The following is a 20,166-nucleotide window of genomic DNA, read 5'->3' on the forward strand; positions in this document are numbered from 1 at the left end:
AACACCTCTCAGGGTTTATGCCTTTAGCAAAAATATCCCACCATTCTTTGGAGTCTTTTATAATTTTCCCAGTTGATATTCCCACACATAATGCTTGCTCAATTAATTCCTGTTCGTAATTATAACATTCGTGGCAAATGTCACTAGGGGAATACCCATAGGAGCAATGTGTCCACCACTTTTCTCTACAAAGTTTACACCTGTAACATACAAAGATAACATATACAGTGAGGATTTTTACAAAAGACAGTCTCACTCCTCCACTTTTCTTCGGAACTTGATTTTCAAGCTGTCAGGGTCTCTGGTCGCCTCCCAATGAGAACTCCAAATTGGTCCTTTGATCCTGCTTGCATGAGTCCATCCTCGTTCTGCAGTTCGGACAGCGGTTTCTGTGGTAAGTAAAACAAGAAAGGGCCCCTCCCACCTAGGAGTGAGAGAGGATTCTTTCCAGGCTCTGATTAATACCATATCACCTGGCTTCACTGAATGTATGGATATATCTAAGGGTGGCTTCTGTACTACCATTCCCTTCTTTCGCAATCGCTCTCTCTTTTTCATTATCTGAACAATATAAGGGTTAATACTATCTTCATCTAAAGTAGGATAATTGGCTGGGCATTCCATATCATAGGGCATGCCATATAACATTTCAAATGGGGAAATTCCAGTATCCGCTCGGGGCTGAGTCCGAATATTTAATAAAGCAATTGGCAAACATTTTACCCAGGACATTTTGGTTTCTATCATTAACTTAGTTAGTTGCTTCTTTATTTCTCCATTCATTCGTTCTACTTTCCCAGAATTTTGGGGATGCCACGGGGTATGGAACTCCGACTTAGTTCCAAAGGGGGCTAGAGCTTCTTTTATTACTTTGGAAACGAAATTTGGGCCTCTATCTGAATCAATAGTTTCAATATTTCCATATCGCGGTATGATATGCTCTAAAAGTATTTTTACCACTGTATTGGCAGTTGCCCTAGCAGTAGGGAACGCCTCGACATAATGAGTGAGGTGGTCTACCAATACAAGTAAGTGTTTATATCGCCCTACTTTAGGGAGATCAGTAAAATCAATTTGTATTAGCATGACCCCATCTTGCAACTGGTATTCCCGTAGAATCCATTCTAGGGCTTGTCCAAATAAGTTTGGGGATTCCGTGAACTCTTGGGGAAGTACAGTCCACCTTAACTGCTGTTTCCTATGAGTGTCTGGGTCTTCTCACTCAAAGGCAAAATAATCTCTACATTCCTCCTTAAGAGGGCATGACCAGAATGCATCTTTAAGATCTATTACACTATACCATTGGTTTTCGGGCCCCAATTGACTCAACAGGGTGTGTGGGTTTGCCACTACCGGGAACCGGCTGACAGTCCGTTTATTGATTTCTCTTAGGTCATGCACCAGCCGATAGCTACCATCGGATTTTTTTACTGGTAAAATCAGGGTATTAAAAGGGGACATGCAGGGTTCGAGTACCCCCTTTCCCAATAGTCTTTCAATCTCAGGTTTTAGTCCCCTTCTCCCTTCATTAGATAAGGGATATTGTTTAACTCTCACTGGAATCTCTGGGTTCTTAATAACCACTTCAAACGGTTCAATATCCAGTTTTCCAACTGTTTCGGGAGTATACCACACTTCAGGGTTAATTTGCTTCTCGTCCACCTCTGTAAGGGGACAAAGCCTGATTTTCAACTCTTCCACATCCACCCGAATCCCCATTTCTACGATTAAATCCTTATCTAATAAGTTATATTCTGCTTCAGGTACCAACAACAGCGTTCCGATTCTGTATCTGCAACTTGATTCCACCGCCACATCTTTTATAACGGGGACCCTAAAAGGTTCCCCTTTTGCTCCAATTACATTAACTTTATCTTCAGATATTTTACATCCCGGAGGTAATGATTGTACTGTAGACCTTTCGGCCCCGGTATCTACAAGAAAGGTCACCTCCTGACGCTGAGGACCCACTTTTAAAGTTATCAAGGGCTCTTTCTTACCAGGGGTCCTCAGCACATAGAGCCCCTGACCCCGCTAATCCTCCCGAAACACTTTTTCATCCTGAATCTTTTTTCTACATTCTCTCTTCATGTGTCCTTTTTTTTCCGCAATAAAAACATTCCACGGCTTTATCTCCTCTCCCCCCGATTCTTTCCTTATCCCCCCCCCACCAGGCCGACCGGGTCTCATTATCACACCTTTCTGTCCCTCTCTTACCGCTGCAACCAGCAGCCTAGTCTGTCGCTTTTCCGTTTCCTCTTCTCGCCTCACATACACCTTCTGAGCTTCTCTAAGTAATTCATCCAACCCCCGCTCCTGCCAGTCCTCAATTTTCTCCAACTTCTTCCTAATATCTCCCCACGACTTGGCCACGAACTGAGTTTTCAGCAATGCTTGTCCTACAGGAGTGGCAGGGTCCACCCCAGAATATAGCTGGAAACTTTTCCTTAACCTTTCAAGCCATTCCGTTGGGGTCTCATCTTTCTTTTGCTGTTCATGAAAGGCTTTATTAATATTCTGTCCTTGGGGAACAGATTCCCGTATCCCCTGAATTATAATTGTTCTCAAGTCTGACATATTATTCCTATGAGCCGGATCCTGATTATTCCAGTTTGGCCGATTTAAGGGCCATTTTTGATCCGCCGCCGGACCAGCCTGATGCTGCTGGTCCCACACTCTCATCCCAGCCCCTCTAATCATGTCTCTTTCCTCTACGGTAAATAATATGCCCAGGATAGACTGTAATTCATCCCACATGTACAAATTCAGTCCCAAGAATTGATCCAACCTTTAGGCTACCCCCAGGGGATCATCTAACAGATTCCCCATTTCCTTCTTAAATTCCCTTACATCCCCTGTATTAAGGGGGACTGCCACATACCCCGTTCTCGGTCCTCCCTGTCCATCCCCACCAGGCATCAACATTTCCCGAAGAGGAAACAATCTTTCCTTTCCTCGCATTATTCTATTACGTGCAGACCTTCTGGGAGGGGGTGCCGGGATTGGGGAATCAGGTTCCGAATCTGACCCGCCCCGGGCCTGGGCTATTTCCTGGCCTTGGGGTGGGTCCTGAGGCAGAGGGGCCTGAGGGGCATAGGGAGGGGGCCAAAGGGGGTCCTCATCCTTTTTTCGAGGTTTATCTGATCTGTTTTCCCTTAAGGCAAAGAGGAATGATGGCTCCCAAGATTGGGGAATCCATAAGGCAGCATATTCACTCTCCTCTGGGCTGGCTGGTGGTCTTCTATTGTTTACCCATATATTTAATTGTTGACACACCCAATCCTCAGAGGACCTGAACACGGGCCAAAGTACATGAGGATTGCTGAGAGGTTTCCCACCCCAAATCTCAATACAATAAGTGATCATTTTTTTTTCCTTAGACTTATCCTTTCTCTTTGGTGAACTGTCCCAATATCTTATCATCAGGCCTAAGGGACTATCAGGGGGTATGTCTGGTAACTTATTTCCCTTCCCCATCCCCATGGGTCCAGAGGGCTTGCTTTTCCTCTGTCCCATCTTCCGAGGTGCCCTTATCCACACACACACTCACTTCCCCTCGGTCGTGACTCACTCCCTCGGGGGCTACGAGAACTGCACTACTGGAGGGTCCGCACTCGCGTGATCTCAGAGAGACCTCTCACACAGTCGCACCTCGGGATAACCACCCCAACCAAATGGCTCACACTTTATATACTCACCCGCTCCTGGGTCTTCGCTTGGTCTTCATGCACAAAATTTAAGGGGTCCTGCAGGTTCTTTTGCTCAGTTATCGTAATTTAAAGGGGTTCGCGGGTCCAGGGTGTGGCGACGACACCTCCTCAAGATGGGGCTATCCAAGGATAGGGCGCCTCCCCGCTTGCAAGGGTCCGCACCAAAGAACCTGGATCCGAGTCACGGCACCAAATTTGTTATAAACGCTCGTGACAAATTGGAGGAGCCAATTTGTATTGGATAAAAAAATCAAATTTATTAGCAAGCGATAAGAGAGCAAAACAGCGCTGGGAGGCAATGCTCCGCCACAGGCCCGCAACTTTATGTTACCGTTACATTCCTTATATACATTTCATGTACCCCTTTCTTGTAAGTCTCCGCCTTGTCCTGTTCCTTCTTTCTTCATTCGTGTAGGTCTGTTACTATGCAGATTCAGTAAATTTTCTCAAGGATGAGTATCCTTTGATGTAGAATGTCTTTTGACATGGAGAAATACAGTCTTGGTAAATTGCAGCTGTTGTCTTTCCTCTCCTTATCTAGTAAGTTATAGCTGTTGTTCTTTTCCCTCCTTATCTAGTAAGTTATAGCCATTGCCCTCTTCCCGTGACCTTTACGCATCACTTAAGCAAGCTTTGTTATTTACACAAGGCATATGTTAACTCTCAATATGTCTCTTCCCCCTTCTCGATTTCATGAACAAAGTTAACCCGTTCATTACAAGTGGCTTGATTGAAAACTTGCTTTGGCAAAGCTGCTTGTGCCTGAGGTGTAATGTAAGGGCCTGTTCCTTGTAACGTGTTTTGATCTATAAGTATCCCTGATGACAAGTTCTCCATAATTTGTTCCACTGACAAAATCATTGTATTCTAATTGCCATACAGAATACTGAGCAGAAGTCAACACCATTTTCATAAGCAATTTCCAGTCCCAAGAAGTCATAGTATAAGTGCCTCCAATTGCTTACACTAGTCCCATTGTAAATGAATTGTGTAACCCATTTTCATGAATTGATTTCCGTAATTCTTTTATCATTTCATAAGGCAAACCGTCATGCTGTGGTGGAGTATGGGGTTTGTATATAACAGGAAAAGTGAACATGGTATCACCTTGCTGTAGAGCTTTTTCTCGACAGCGTTGCATCAAGCTATGCGTATTTTTTCCCAAATCATTAAGTGAATTGTCACATTTAGTATCAAAGTCTGGTAAGGGTGGAGCTGAAGGCACTATAATGTTTTCTCCGCACCGCTGTAAAGCAGGAGCCACAGGATTAGACAGAGGCACAGAGTTAGAGGGATTAGTAGGAGAAGGAGTTACAGGCAGTGCAGCAAAGCCAGGTTCCGTTTTAAGTTCTGCAAACCCTGGAGAGGGAGTACCAGGTGATTGGGGTGGTGGGACGGGGGCCGGCGGCGGCACGGCGGCGGCTGTGGCGGCCGCAGAGGCTGCGGGAGGCAGCGGCGGCGAAGGGGGTGCGAAAGCGGCGGGAGGCAGCGGCGGGGACCTGTATGCGGTGGTGAGGGTCGGCGAGCCTGCGGAGCCCATGCTGCCCTCCCGCTGCCTGCCTGCCTGCCTGCCGGCGGGGTGGGTGCCTTAACGGTGTTAGTGCAGGCGGCGGTGGAGGTAATGAGGGATATAAATCCGGCTCTTTTTCAGAGTCCACCCTGCCTGATACAAAAGAATTATTATCAGAATCAGAATCCTGCTCATTAGCGGTCTCCTTACATACTGCCTCCTCAAAAGCAGTATCAGGTTGTATTGATATGATTTTCTCTGCTGGCTGTAAATGTACCAGAGCCGTATAAATAAGTTTCCATGTCAACAACAAGGTTTTAGCAAGCATTCGCGAGTCATGTGGAGTTAAGATTGCCCCAGAAAATGTATGGGACAAAACTGCCTGCGTAAAAGGAGATTTTAAACCATACTGAGCAATTGCAACCTTTGCTTCTTTTATGATTTTCCAATCAAATGGAACCCATTGATTACGTCCACCCCCAGCCCCAGCAATAACCGGAAATGCTTTGGGAGCTGCTATGATTTCTCCCTCAATTAAGGCATTGCGAATAATTCCTCTCCATCTATTCTGGGGGTCCGTTGTTTCTGGAAAGGTGGGGATCTGTTCCCTGGGAGGTGGAGAAGGTAGAGGTATAGGTGTAAGACAAGGAAGGGGCAGAGGTAAAAAAAAGAGGGTTTGAAGGAGGAGGAGGAGGAAGAGGGGAGGGGGGGGAAAAGGGGTGCATCAAAGGATACAGCTGGCGGTTTTTCTTGCTTCACAGCAGCCTCCAGCTGTGCCAGCTTTTCTATTACTGACTGCAACTGCTGCGAAGTGAGCTCCGGCCCCTCTTCGTGCTCTTGAGGCGACCCGGGCGTAGACGAAGGCAACGGAGGGTATATGCTAGGTATAATTTGTTCATGTTGAGCGGCGATATCTGGGGGCTGTTTTTTCCTAGGCAGATTTTTACTCGCTTCCTGATTCTGTAGGGTTTCCTTTAAGCGTACGGTTAGGGAGGCTTGGGAACTGTCAGATGGCTGATTAATATCGGCAGTCCCAGGGAGTGGAGCAGAAGTCAAGGGCACAGGAGCAGGCGGACAAGCTCCAGGAAAGCCAAAAGTTTCTCTCGCTGCATTATGTTTTTCTCCCCGTGTTTCCCCTTCGCTCGCGGTTGGAGAGAGAGCAGCAAAAGCAGACACAGACGCTTTATGATCTGCTTTCATTTCTTGTAGAGTTGTCTTAATTAATTTCGATAAAGTTGCAAGACCTTTAACTTCTTTAGACCCATCACTAATTTCATCCCATAGGGAGGTTCCGATAGCTTCCCGGGTACTAAGCTCAAAAGTTGTACCCACACTAATTAAAAGGTTTCTGTCCTTGTTCCATTGTAAAAGCCGCTTTAAACATTACATCTTTCCACACTGGTCCCAGCTCCCGGGCTGTTTTACTCTCCTTGCCACCTTCAATCGTGTCAGCCCAGAGTAAATCCCCAACCTCTCGCCATTCTTGCGGACTGAAGAAAAATGGAGCTGACTGGCACCGTCCCTTCTCTCGGGCCCACTTAATAAGGGCTTGAATCCCTTTAATATCTGCCTCGCGCCCTCTCTTGGAGAGGATACTTGCGAGGAGACGAACCGCCGCCTCGTCTTCCATGACGGTTCTTACCTTTGGCAGAGGGTCGCTCAGCTGCACGAACTCCAGGCTCCGACGCTTTACTTTCGGCTCGTGCCCACCTCTGCCTCTCATGTCCCCAGCCTCCCGGTATCACTCTTCTGTGATGCTTTGGAGGTTTCAGCAAGCTTTCGGGTCCCTGCTCGGGTGCCTCTTGTTGCAAGGAGCCACCCGGAGACGTGAGCCGAGTAACAACTGGACACCGATACGGTTAAGGTTGTTCTCCCTTTATTGCCCAAATAGCGTGCTTATATACTTTATTAAGCTGAGCATCAGCTGTCCACGCGCCATAAGCTAAAACACCACTGGTTAATGTCTTTCTATCACACTCCCGGCTCATCCTTCTGTTGGCTGCTCAAGCCTCTTCACGAGGCATCCCGCGGTTGCTTATCTCATTCTTCGGCATCCAGGAGTTGCTTGTCAGGCCCTTCTTATCTTCCTTTTCCCAGCGTACAAGGACACAGCGTCCTTGTCCATTTCAGCACTTTGTACGTTTATGCTTTGTTCTGGCTCAGCCAAGAAATCCCCAACAAGACAATGCCAGCTACTAGAAAGAAAATTAACTCTATCCTAGCCAAAACCAGGACAGGTGTGTGGTCAGGCCCAGACTGTGACAGAAAAACAAAAGTAGCCACACATGCCCCTTGGCGAAGCTACCTGTGCCCTGTGAGAAACTGCACTGACTTGCCTATGGAGCAGGTTGCAGCTGCCTCTGGTGAAAAGGGGGTAATAGAAAAATCCTTTCACATGGCCCCAGGATAGCAAGAGAGCCTGGGCTTTTGTAGGTGGTGATCCCTTGTTTCAGGAAGGAAGATCTGCCTTGGATTGCTTTGCAGAGATGCCCAGGTTACGGGCAGCACTTTAATCACAAGCTGTAGTTAATAGTTGCTGGGATCTTGATTTGAGAGTCCCTGTGACAGCGTGGACTTCAGACATCCTATCCCTGCTAGGTGTGTTCAGCACTGGGGGAAGTGCTGGTGGTTGCATCTCACGCTGGGGGTGGCTACATTTCAGGGATGCTGTGTAGATTCTGTTGGTGAAGCTCTTTAGGACAAGGCACTACAGAAATGTAAAAGAAGCTTCAAGAAGCTTCTTGTAGTCTTCCTGATCTCTTAGTAATAAGTCCTCCCATCCTCCTCCTCCTGTGCGTTGCTTTGCAGACTAGCATTTTATCTCCAAGGGCTCTGGCTGCCATTATCAACTGTAGGAACATAGCACTCCAGTTACTTTTGCTTTCCTTTGCAAAGCCAGGAGAAGAGATCAGACAGCTTGCAACCATGCAGCATCTGAAACCAAAGCTCATCACAGAATAAGATGCTGCAGCTCTATTTTATGGCATAGTCTTTAGTATTTATATTTCTCCTCATGCTACCTTCCTGATTTCCAAATTCCTGTAAGAATCAATCCTCCATCTTCCAGCTCGACCTGTTCTCTCCCCTCCTCTCCTTCTCTGCTCCCTCCCATCCCCTGCCTTGTCTGAGGTCCCGCAGGGACTGATTGCAAGCTGGAGTGGCGATGCTGTGGGCATGCTTGCTCCTTCACACGCAGCAACGTCACAACAGCAGCAGGAGCATTGGAGATGTGATTGCGCAGACCTTCTGCATTGCCAGGGATGCAGCTGTGAAAAAAAAAAAAAAAAAAATTGACTCTGTGTTTCCCATAGCATCCTGGTGAGAGGGCATGGAGCCCGCTGGAATCTGAGTGCTCAGCAGTGCCGGAGCAGAGCGTGTTCAATGAGAGGAGACAGGGAACAGAGGATCTGTGGAAAGGTGAGATGGATAAATGATCGGGGTGGGCATTAGTCATACTGATGGTTTTCAGGCCATTCATTGTCCTGCAAAGTGGCTGGTTTGTTTTTGTAGAGATTGCCAGCTACCCAATGAAGCTTAAAGATTTTAGGATTGCTTTGTCTCTTCAGAGGTTGCGTTGCTTTGGAGCTGCTGTGATTATAATTGATGGAAGAGAGTAAGGAGGCTGGTATTGCTGCGCAGAATGCGTATTTGTCCATTGTAGCTATGAAATAGTGGTTGTCATGTCTGGGGCTGGTTGTGCAGAGGCGAGCTGTGCTTTGCCCCAACAATGCAGTCGCACAGCTCTCCGTTGTGTCTGCCATGACAGCTGAGCCCACACAGATTGTTTTGGTCCCACAAGCTACCATGCTCTCTGTGCATCCCTGGCGGTGATGCTGCTGTGCAGCTCAAAAGCTGTTTTGACAGACAGTGCTTCCATGAAAAGCCAAAAACAAAGGACACAGAGGAAAGGCAGCTGTCTGTGGCTTGTAGCTTTTTTTTTCCTTTTTTTTCTTTTTTTTTTTTAATACTGGTAAATCAATTGCTCAAAAGGTGTTAGGATAAAATAGTGTGGCAGGTAAAACCCTGCTCTTCTGTTAAGAGATACACCGGGCTCTGTGCAGGCTGGAGTCCTTTGTGTTGCCCAGGGCGTGTCTGTGCTGGCTGTGTAAATGAATGCTTTCTCCCTGCCTCTTTTTCACAGATCAGATGAGAAAGGTTAGGAATGGAGGAATTGCTACCTTTAATTACTGAGATGAGTGGTCCAGGCTGGGTACCAGTTACTAGAGCTTAATTACATGGTCTTTTTATAGCCAAATCCCTCTTTTCCCTCCCCACCTTCCTTCTTCCCTCCCCCACCCTCTGCACAAATCCTTCCATCAAATTGCATCTGCAAACAAAAAGGGACAAGGGCTTGAACAAAGAGAAGGATACATATGGGATAGGGATATAGATGCTGAAGAGGCAATGTTCAGGATGGCAGTCAGTGAGAACAATAAAGCAAAGGTATAAAAGAATGAGATTTTGGTATGTGATACAGTGATGTGGCTGTAGGGGAATGTACACATGGGAATGTAGTAACAAAAGGAGATAATCAAATAGATGCAATCTTTTGGGGTTATGGAAAATGCTGAACATGTGAGGTTGCAATTGTAGGTGTTTGGAGGGAACATGGTGTTAATGGGAATTATATTAGCATTGGCTATTGAGGAGCAGATCATACAAGGACTGGATTGATGGGTGTTGTAAAGGCATATGGAGTATGGGGGAAATAGAGATCTGCTTTTTTACCTCCAGACATCTAGAGCCATGTATACTGGTGTTGCTAATGAGTGAGCTTGGCAGGTCTAACCTATTCACAAAAGCTTTCTGCAGTTTGCCAATGACCCAAGAATAATTCAGATAAAGCATCTTTAGGCCTGTCAGGAGCAACAGGATGGTAGGAAAAATGTAGATAAAATGGTAAATATTTGGCAGAGCTGTAGAGGAACCTTGGAGCAGAAGACACAGGTGTGAGGGGCATTGAAGAGCTAGAGGAACAGGGGGTTGTGGGTCAGAGACCAGCAATAGAGGGCACAGGGGAGGAAAATCAGGGTTGTCATTGTCAGGGAATGTAAATGTATTGTTTGTACTGTCATTATCCAGCCTCTCACTGTGTTCCCTGGGATGGTCAGTGCTCTGTGCAGCCCCAAGAGGTTTGTGGAGGTGAGAGTGATCATCAGCACAGCCTTTTCTGCAGCAGTTTTCTGAAGGAACCATTTTGCTGCTGCAGATTCTCAGACAGTTGCTCCTTCTCCATCCCTGTGCAGTGGCAAGGCTCTCTGGCCTTTACACCTGGTGAAGAAGATAAACCCAGAGTTTCAGTGCAGGGTGCTGGGTGGGAAGGACAGGGCTTCCAGCAAAACCATGGAGCAGAGTGCATTCTGCTTGCAGCTCTGTGACAATGTCCTGGAAGCATCATAGGGCTTCCTGAACTGCAGCTCCTCATCCCTATCTCGCCCTGGGACCTGGGAACCCTCTCTGTGTCTCCAGGTCTCTGTCCCACTCAGCTCAATGGGAGCAGGGAGCAGGATATGTTCCTGTAGGTGTGAGAAGAGGGAACTGTACAATGAGAGACATGCTACCAGACTGCATTTTGTGGTGCTGCTGCAGAACAGGCTCCTGCAGGAGGTTGGTGGGGGTAACAACAACACATGTGCATTTGTAGGTGCATCATGGGCTGGAGGACAGGACATGCAACAGTACATATCTATGCAGCGTACACATACTTGTATCGGGGTGTGGAAGAAAAATTGCATATAGTTTGTGTGTACAATGCTTGCCTAAAGGAATAAAAAGAAGGTGATGCAGCCTGCTTCACTGCATGGGATGGGAACACTCCCCAGGACATACAGGCTGTGCCTAGCTAGTAGGTGCCACTCTTACAAGAGCATCTGTTAAGCAGTGAGAGTGCACAGATAATCTCTGCCCTGAGATGCTTAAAAGATGGGCAAGAGCTTCTGGCAACTGGAGCTGACCAAAATGATTCACAGGAAGGAGATAAAATTGCTGCCATGTGTCTTCTTTGCTGCATTGGTGGAGAATGCTGGGGACAAAGTGCAGCTGGATCTCTGGATCCAAGGGACCCTGGACCTGCATTGCAGAAAGTGCAGGTAGCCCAGGAGAATATGCCATTGACTCGGAAATGGCCTGCCCATGGCTCCATTACCACCTCTCAGGTGTCTGAGGCTGTAATAGCAAACAAAAAATGAATTCTCTGTCCCAGACATCTTAATTTTCTTCCAGTCTGATGCTCCTGGTGAGTCAAGATCTCACTCTGGTATTATTCTTGATAGCCAGACAGTAACCCATCTTTAGCAACCCCATGCTGTGCTTTGCCCTATTTTTCATTTATTTCCCAGTCACCTTATTCTTTTCCAATGTTTTGTAATGTATGTAGTATTAAGGGCAGGTCAATAGATCTAATGTGGGTCACTTCCCTTCCTCTTTCAGAACAGGTACAGGTTTACCTTTATTATTTGGCAGCCACACGTCTTCCCCTCCTTCCTGTCTTTTTCCTCATGGATATTTTTATCAAAAGCGCTGTTGCCATCTGCGATCATGTGACTATTCTTTCATTGTTCTGGGATCAAGAATATCTTGTCCCTCTGACTTGAGTGCATTTATCTTCTTGAATTTGTTTCCACTTCAAATGCTCACTTCTTTTTCTGCACCCTCTTTTCCCTGTATTGTCTAACCTGTCATCGCTGCAGCTTCCATATTCTTCTTCTTGCTGAAACAGCATCAAAGATGCTGTTTCTACTTACCTCTAATATCCTTCTTTGTGTGGTTATTCATTCAGGTTGGTCAGGAGCCCTGCTCTTCTAATTTCCTCACCTTGCCTGGTGATTCCAGATTTTTTTCTTACTTATGATGTACATTCAAAGTCTTTTCTGCAGTACTTCTCCAAGCTCTTTGTTCTTGTTGGCTTTATAACTGTTTTCCCTGATATGCCAGAGATCTGCTTTTTAAAAATTAAAATGGTTTCATTACAGAGCTGTTTGCTTTTTGCCCTTCTGTTTTATATGAACTGTGTCAGCTTAAGACATTCAGTCCAAAGCCACTTCTATATCATAGATGCTGGGCAATAACTCATCTCAGTAGGCATGGTTCTGATGGACCTGAGTGCTGGTTAAACCCAAGAAAAGCAAACAAAAAGTGAGAGATGCAGAGATCTGTGCAGCTGGGTGAGACATGGAGGTTCAGAGATGGAGGTGCCTCCCTGTCAGCTGTGGAATTGCAGGACAATACTGAACGAGAAGATTTTGTTCCAGTGTTTGTGGAAGCCATTAAAATCCAACCAGTAATGGGAAAGCTCACTTGTCTGCTACCTTTGCTACTTCATGGGAAGAGTCCTGATGTGGATAAAGTGCTTCTGGCAGTCCAGTCTGTAAGTCCAAAAGAGCCAGAAGCTTACCCCATTCCAGAGTTATGCAAAAGGCTGCAGGATAAGGCTTGAGGGAGCTTGGCTGGCAGGGGGTGAAATCCATAGCAATGATCAATAACTGTGTTGGTAACTAGCCTTAGCAGGGATTTGTCATGTTATCTGCTGAGCAAGTTCCCTGCATGCCCTAGCATTCATCTGAAAGTTGGTTACTCTCCAAAGATAAAGTAACAGGCTGTCAAAATGGTTCTAGTCCCTGATTCTGCTCCAATTTTCTCTCTTGATGAAAATTATTTTAATGTTCACTTTCTGAAAGAAGTGGGTCAAAGCAGGGACATACCTGTTAAGATGAGCGCAAGAGCAGGCCTGTGCACAAAGTCTTCTCCATCCAAACTCTTCCTCCACAGTTGTGTTGCAGCCTCAGGGATGTATAGACAATGGGGTTTTTTCTATCCATCAGACACATGCAAATATTTCTTACTGGGCAAGGCTGCTGATGGTTCTATCAGCAGATAGGGAAAAAAGGACTGCAGTTGTTAACTCCTGTAAGTAAGTGGGAGGCAGAAGGCAGAGCCGCCCAGGTAGAGCTGTAACTTAGGTGAGTGGCCATAATGTAAGTGACAGCAGCTTCTGGCTCAGGCTCACCCTCTGAGTTTGAACTGTTGGGAGAGAGACCGTGTCTTGGTGTTTGTGCAGTGCTGAGGGTGTGGGGCTGGCAGTACCATTGAGTGATAAATAATAAATATTTGAGTGATGGCAGCAATGCTTTGTACTGACACTTGGCAAGTGATGGGAAACTGGCACTACCACCAAACCATCCCCCTCTCTGCTTCAGCACAAGATGTCCTCTGGAAGCAGAGACCGAGTGTCTGCCCTGTTGATGTGTTTTTTGGGCCAGTGGCACAGGTATCTCAGAGTGATGAGAGCTAGCTAGTTATATCTGGTCCCAAGATATTGTTGGCCCACATGGTGTCTCTTCCCTGGCTTTGCCTAATTCATTCTAATGATCAATACCTGGAGTGACATATCTGCCCTGGGGTTTGGCTTACTGTGGTTGTCCTCTCCTTCAGCACTTGTTAGTATGTGAGTAGTTGTAGTCGCTTCTAAGGGATTTCTTGCCTGAATGTGGCTTATTGTGAGCTTGACCCTTCAGAAGAACAGCAAGTAGATTTCAGCATGCATCTGCACTTAGCCATTTTCTATTGGCAACAAACTGTTCTCTCTTGCCTACAGTCAGCGGCATCTAACTTAACCTACTGCTGAGATTTATCCTCCAGCTGCAAGTCATAGTGCTTGAAATGGCTCTTGAAAAGAGCATCTTCCTTACCCAGATGTCTCTTCCTGCCTTCAGCTCCATGTCATATGCCTCATTTTCATTTCTGCAGACACTTGCTATTTATAATTATTGTATTTATAAAGCACTCTGAAGGTGGTGACTACTTCTTATTACAGTAAGCCTGACAGCCTTTTCATTCCCATGTGCTTCCCTTCCATTTCCTCTTAGACTGACTGTTTTTGGGGAGGACCGGGAGAGAGGAAAGGTGAGGATGCATGGAGCACAGAGGGACCTCGGACATCCCTGGAGGTCTCTAGACCCTAGTACAGTAGGGCTAGCCAGTTCATGGCATAATAACAGAAGAGGAGAGGAGGAACTGCCAGAAACAGGTATGTCCCAGCACTGACAAGCAGCAGGCATGAGGGTGGTTAACACACAAAGGTGGCAACACTCTAGTCACATGTCATTGTTTATGTTTGACCATATCTTGTTGAGACACTGATAGTAGTCATTGATCCATTGGGGCTTATATTCTCTGTGTTTCTGTTGGTGAGTTTGCACAAGCTTTAGAGATCCCAAGGAATGTCTCCATCTCCATACCTCTGACCTCTCCCAGGCTTTGTGCTGCTGACATGATTTAGTATTGCAGGGTGGAGAAACACCCCAAACTGAAGCAATGCATTTGTATTTGTCCTAGAGGCACTGAAGGGTGATTCCCCTGTGTACCAGAGTATGTTCCACAGCCAGTATTTTGGTCTACTACCTTGTTGTCTGCTTTCCCCTTGGCATGAGTTGAGGTTGAAAAGAAAAACCACAACCTCTTAGCCTGCCCATCAAAATGAAAGGGGAATCTTCTTTCATGGAGGCAAACCACCAGACCTCACTGATTTAATGAGGCAAATTCACTAGGGAAAATATCCTTCCACCCAGACCTTAGTCAGACATTGAGGACCCTCTTATCTCTTGGGGGACCACAAAGGGAATTTGCATGGGGACAGGGAAAACTTCTCCCCACACCCCTACCCCAAGAATTTGTGCAACTTGAAGGAGCAAAACCCCCAAAAAACCACACTCTACAGACAGCAAAAAGAAACTCCTCTCCTCAGTGAACAGATATGTAAGAAAAATCCCCTGGTTTCTTCTAGGCTAGTCTCGTTGCAAACCTTGAGTTTTTGAGCTTGATGCTATGTTAAGTAAATGTGTGTAACAGAGGATAGTCACAAAAGTACATTTTGTCAGGTTCCAAATCATTAAACTGATTAAATTATTAAATTGATTCCAACTAATTAAACTGATGTCATTAAACTGCAAAAAGTACCTGGATGTCACCCTGGTCATAAGGAACTTTACTTGGTGAACATCTACATATGAATGTTAGGGTACATAAGAAATGGAATAGAAAGTTATGGTACAGAGTCTTCTAATGTTGATACAGAAAGCAGGGGACATCCTACTGTTGATTAGGAAACTGCAATTAGTCACCCCAGCTCAGAAGTATGACTGCAGAGTTGGAGGGAATTAAGAAACTGCTCAGGAAACTGCACAAAGTCCTGGAAAACTCTCACAAGAGGAGAGACTGAATAAATGGGAATTATTTGTGTTAAATGGGAAACTGTAGGGTTCATGATATGAAATAATGAACGGTCTAGAGAAAGATGATAATGATATATGTACTGCCCTGCTTGTAACATGGAAGTATTCCAGGAAATTAAGGAGGATTATTTGAAACTGATAATAGGAATAATTTTCACATACTGTGATTAATTAGTCCACAAATCTTGCTGTTAAACTCCAAAGCCCAGCAGTATTCTCACATGGCTTGGCATTTGTGTGAATAAGACTACCCAGTGTATTTATAGTACATGTTCAGAGCAGAAGTTGCAGAGTTTTGAAACCTCCTGGTTGAGTTGAGGCCTATCTCAGTGTAAGGGCTTAGGAGAGGCAAATTCTTCCTCACCGCTTGTTGCAGGTACTTGTTCTTTTCTGAGACGTGGTACAGAAAGAACACAACAGCTTCAAGAAAGGTGGTGTACAAATGCGAGTGTGTCCTAGCTGGGAAGACCTGGGAGCCTACAGTCTTAAGGTATCTCCTCAGACCTCTTGAACACCCTTGAAGTGATTAAAAGCAGAGTGGTCATCCCTCCAGTAGTCTTGGTGTGTCTCCTAGGACTCTGACCTGCTCTTCCAGTACAGAACCAAGGATCATCCCCATTTGACCTCCTTTTTTCTCCTGGTGAATAGGTGCATGCATCCTCTGCAGCCCAGCAAGGCTTTCCTCAGCAGAAGACCTTGGTTAATCCAGGATTATCAGATTTAGTTAGTTAGAACCTTAATATTGAGCCCAGTCATTCCAAGCCTAATTAGCACATGAGCTGTCTTGTGGAGCGATATCCTAAAATAAATATCTCATTCAGGGCAGCTGATCACTGTCCTGGCTAGAGCTTTGCAAGCTGAGTTTGGTTTGGGTTGCTAGCCCCTGTGAGGAATAAGTTTCTCCTCTCAGAAGAAAAGTATGTATAATCATTAGGAGTGCCTGGTCTGCTTCCTAACTATTTTATTAAGGTTCTGGCTTGCCTTTTGTTAGTTCTGTTGCATGGAAAATATTCTATGTAAATTGATGCTGCGGTTTCATCTAGATCCTCTGAGTTCTGCCTTAGCTGCTGGCCATGCAAACATACAAGCCTACCCACACATCAGGAGAACAGTTGGAGAGAGATTGGTGACAGGACCAAAGATCAGGGAATACTCTTGTATGTGAGCAGAATAAAAAGTTTGGGACTGCTCAGAGGGGTGGCAAATGTAATAGAAAAGATGATACTCTCCCTGCCCTAGCCCAAGGACAAGCAATGAAGTTAAATGCCAGTATGTTCAAAAGGACTGGCAGACAACTACTACTGTGGCTTGTAATTAGCTGTGGCACTCACTGGTTCAGGAAGTTACAAGCCCCAAAAGTTGCAAGAATTCAGAAAAAAAATTGGACACTATAAGGGATGTCAAGAATATATAGCATTATAGTTGTATAGGCACCTAGCTTGTTATGGGAGGGTTACGAAACCTGCTTCTAGATGCAAACCGTTCCCATGTGGAGGAGGCTGCCTGTGATGGGGGTGTGTGTGTGTGTGTGTGTAGAATGGAGCAGCTGGTCACTCATTTGCCCACTTTGGGGTTATTAAGCCTCATGCAGAGCATCTGAACTCTGCTGGTGTGGTGGGTTGACCCTGGCTGAATGCCAGGTGCCCACCAAAGCCATTTTATCACTCCCCCTCCTCAGCTGGACAGGGGAGAGAAAATATAACAAAGGGCTTGTGGGTCAAGATAAGGACAGGAGAGATCACTCACCAATTACTGTCATGGGCAAAACAGACTCAACTTGGGGAAAATTAACTCAATTTATTACCAATCAACCAGAGTAGGGTAATGAGAAATAAACCAAATCTCAGAACACCTTCCCTCCACCCCTCCCTTCTTCCCAGGCACAACTTCACTCCCGGATTCTCTACCAACCCCCCCAGCGGCACGGGGGAACGGGGAATGGGGTTTACGGTCAGTTCATCACACGTTATTTCTGCTGCTTCATCCACCTCAGGGGCAGGACTCATCACACTCTTCCCCTGCTCCAGCATGGGGTCCCACCCACGGGAGACAGTCCTCCACGAACTTCTCCAACGTGGGTCCTTCCCACGGGCTGCAGTTCTTCACGAACTGCTCCAGCATGGGTCCTTTCCACGGTGTGCAGTCCTTCAGGAGCACACTGCTCCAGCGTGGGTTCCCCCACGGGGTCACAAGTTCTGCCAGAAAACCTGCTCCAGTGTGGGCTCCTCTCTCCACAGATCCGCAGGTCCTGCCAGGAGCCTGCTCCAGTGCGGGCTTCCCATGGGGTCACAGTCTCCTTTGGGCGCATCCACCTGCTCTGGCGTGGGGTCCTCCCCGGGCTGCAGGTGGATATCTGCTCCACCATGGACCTCCATGGACTGCAGGGGGACAGCCTGCCTCACCATGGTCTTCACCACAGGCTGCAGGGGAATCTCTGCTCCAGCGCCTGGAGCACCTCCTCCCCCTCCTTCTTCACTGACCTTGGTGTCTGCAGGGCTGTTTCTCTTACGTGTTCTCACTCTCTCTCCGGCTGCCGTTTCTGTCTGTCCCAGCAACTTTTTTCCCTTCTTAAAAATGTTATCACAGAGGCGCTACCACTATTGCTGATTGGCTCGGCCTTGGCCAGCAGCGGGTCCGTCTTAGAGCCAGCTGGTATTGGCTCTGTCGGACACAGGGGAAGCTTCCAGCAGCTTCCTACAGAAGCCACCCCTGTAACCCCCCTGCTACCAAAACCTTGCCACACAAAGCCAATACAGCTGGCAAAGGTGAAGGACAGGGCTTCACCCATCTGATTCAGTCCACAAATGTCTGTGTTCCTGTGCTGAAATCAAAACTTCCCTGTAGCAGTTGATCCATGAAGACTAAATATGTTCATCTGTCTGTTACTTTTTTCTCCTCCCTCTATTTCTGAGCTAGTGTCAACAGTTGCCCTAGATTTTGTCTTTCTTGAAAAAAGCATTCTTGATAGACTTGTTTTGGCCAGGGAGGTCATATCAAGACCTGCTGTGTAGGGCAAAAAGTGGTTTCTAATCTTGCGTGGTCTCGCTATGGTCCAAAGATTTGTTCCCAGTTCAGAAGCTTCTTGTCCCATCACCTTGGGAATCATTCTGCCTTTCTTTTGCCAAGCCTGAATTCTGCTGAAATGAGATTCAGACAGCATTTGGACTGGATTACAAAGGACCTGTTTGTTCAAGGACTTGGCCATAAAAGGGTCAAGAAATGCACAGTCTTAACAGTAATCAGGCAAATTCCCTTTTCAGACCTGTGTGCTACAGGGTCTTTTCCTCCAGCTACCTTCTAGAGACTGCAAAATCCAGCCTGTGGACTAAAAGCAGTTGGGTATCAGCAGCAAAAGTATACGTGGTCCTGATGTCCTTCAGAGGGCAGGATAAATTTGATGCATTACTCTCATCAGATGCTGCCTTTATTGGGCTGTTACTCAGCCTTTTTGCTTTGTAGCATCCTATCATCCCCGAATCAGGGTGCTGCCAGCCTCCAGATCATTGAATTGCTTATTGCATATTCCTGCTCTGGAGAGACAGAAAATTTCTTTCTGTGTATCCAGTTATTGCTTCTGGTCTTGTTAGAACTACCTAGAACTGGGAAGGGTTAAAGTTTCCTGCAGTTTTAGCAGGAGTTAGCTGTTGGACATAGCTGCTGTTTGAAAAACCATTTAGACATGCAGAGTGAAGAGGAACATCTAATAAAACCAGCCTGCTGCTGGGATATTTTCTGTTTGTGCTGGATTTTGGAGCTCCTGATCTGGTTGCACACAGTATGTATTAAATTCCATGTAGGATTGCATAATTTAAAAATAATAAAGCTCTGCAGATGCAGGCATTCTGGCTGTCTGGCAGAACTGATGCCCATCACTGCTAGGTAATGTCATACCTGCATTGCTTCTCCTATTCACTGGGACATGGCTACCTAGTCCTGGTAGCAAACCATTGCACCACCACTGTGTTGAAGTCTGAAAATAATCCTGCTAGGGCTTTTTGGCATCTCTAGCTTCTTTATTTATGGTGACTTGTGGGGTGATACCTTATTTATTTGTATTGGGTTGCCGTGGCAAGGTTTTAGTAGCAGGGGGGGCTACAGGGGTGGCTTCTGTGAGAAGATACCAGAAGCTGCCCCTATGACTGACAGAGCCAGTGCCAGCCAGCTCCAAGACAGAACTGCTGTTGGCCAAAGCTGAGCCAATCAGTGATGCTGGTGGCGCCTCTGTGATAACGTATTTAAGAAGGGGGAAAAAAAACCTGTGGAAGAACAGCAGTGGAGAGAGGAGTGAGAAGATGTGAGAGAAACAGCCCTGCAGACACCAAGGTCAGTGAAGAAGGAGGGGGAGGAGGTGCTCCAGGTGCCAAAGCAGGGATTGCCCTGCAGCCTGTGGTGAAGACCATGGTGAGGCAGGCTGTCCCCCTGCAGCCCATGGAGGTCCACAGTGGAGCAGATATCCACCTGCAGCCCGTGGAGGACCCCACGCCAGAGCAGGTGGATGCGCCCGAAGGAGGCTGTGACCCCGTGGGAAGCCCATGCTGGAGCAGGCTCCTGGAAGGACCTGTGGACCCATGGAAAGAGAGAAGCCCATGCTGGAGCAGGTTTTCTGGCAGGACTTGTGACCCCGCAGGGGACCCACGCTAGAGCAATCTGTTCCTGAAGGACTGCACCCTGTGGAAAGGACCCATGCTGGAGCAGTTCGTGAAGGACTGCAGCCCGT

At 46.6% G+C, this 20,166-nt stretch overlaps 1 protein-coding gene across 1 annotated transcript in view; it reads left to right on the forward strand.

Annotated features, from left to right (window-relative positions):
- LOC121232768 (iporin-like) overlaps positions 1-20,166 on the forward strand; it is a 97,658-nt gene that overhangs the window by 40,659 nt on the left and 36,833 nt on the right. Inside the window, 1 exon segment of the mRNA XM_041121184.1 lies at positions 8,532-8,637. The gene's annotated coding sequence lies outside the window, so the exon portion shown is untranslated.

Source organism: Aquila chrysaetos, chromosome W (assembly GCF_900496995.4).
Source record: "Aquila chrysaetos chrysaetos chromosome W, bAquChr1.4, whole genome shotgun sequence".
Taxonomy (NCBI): domain Eukaryota; kingdom Metazoa; phylum Chordata; class Aves; order Accipitriformes; family Accipitridae; genus Aquila; species Aquila chrysaetos.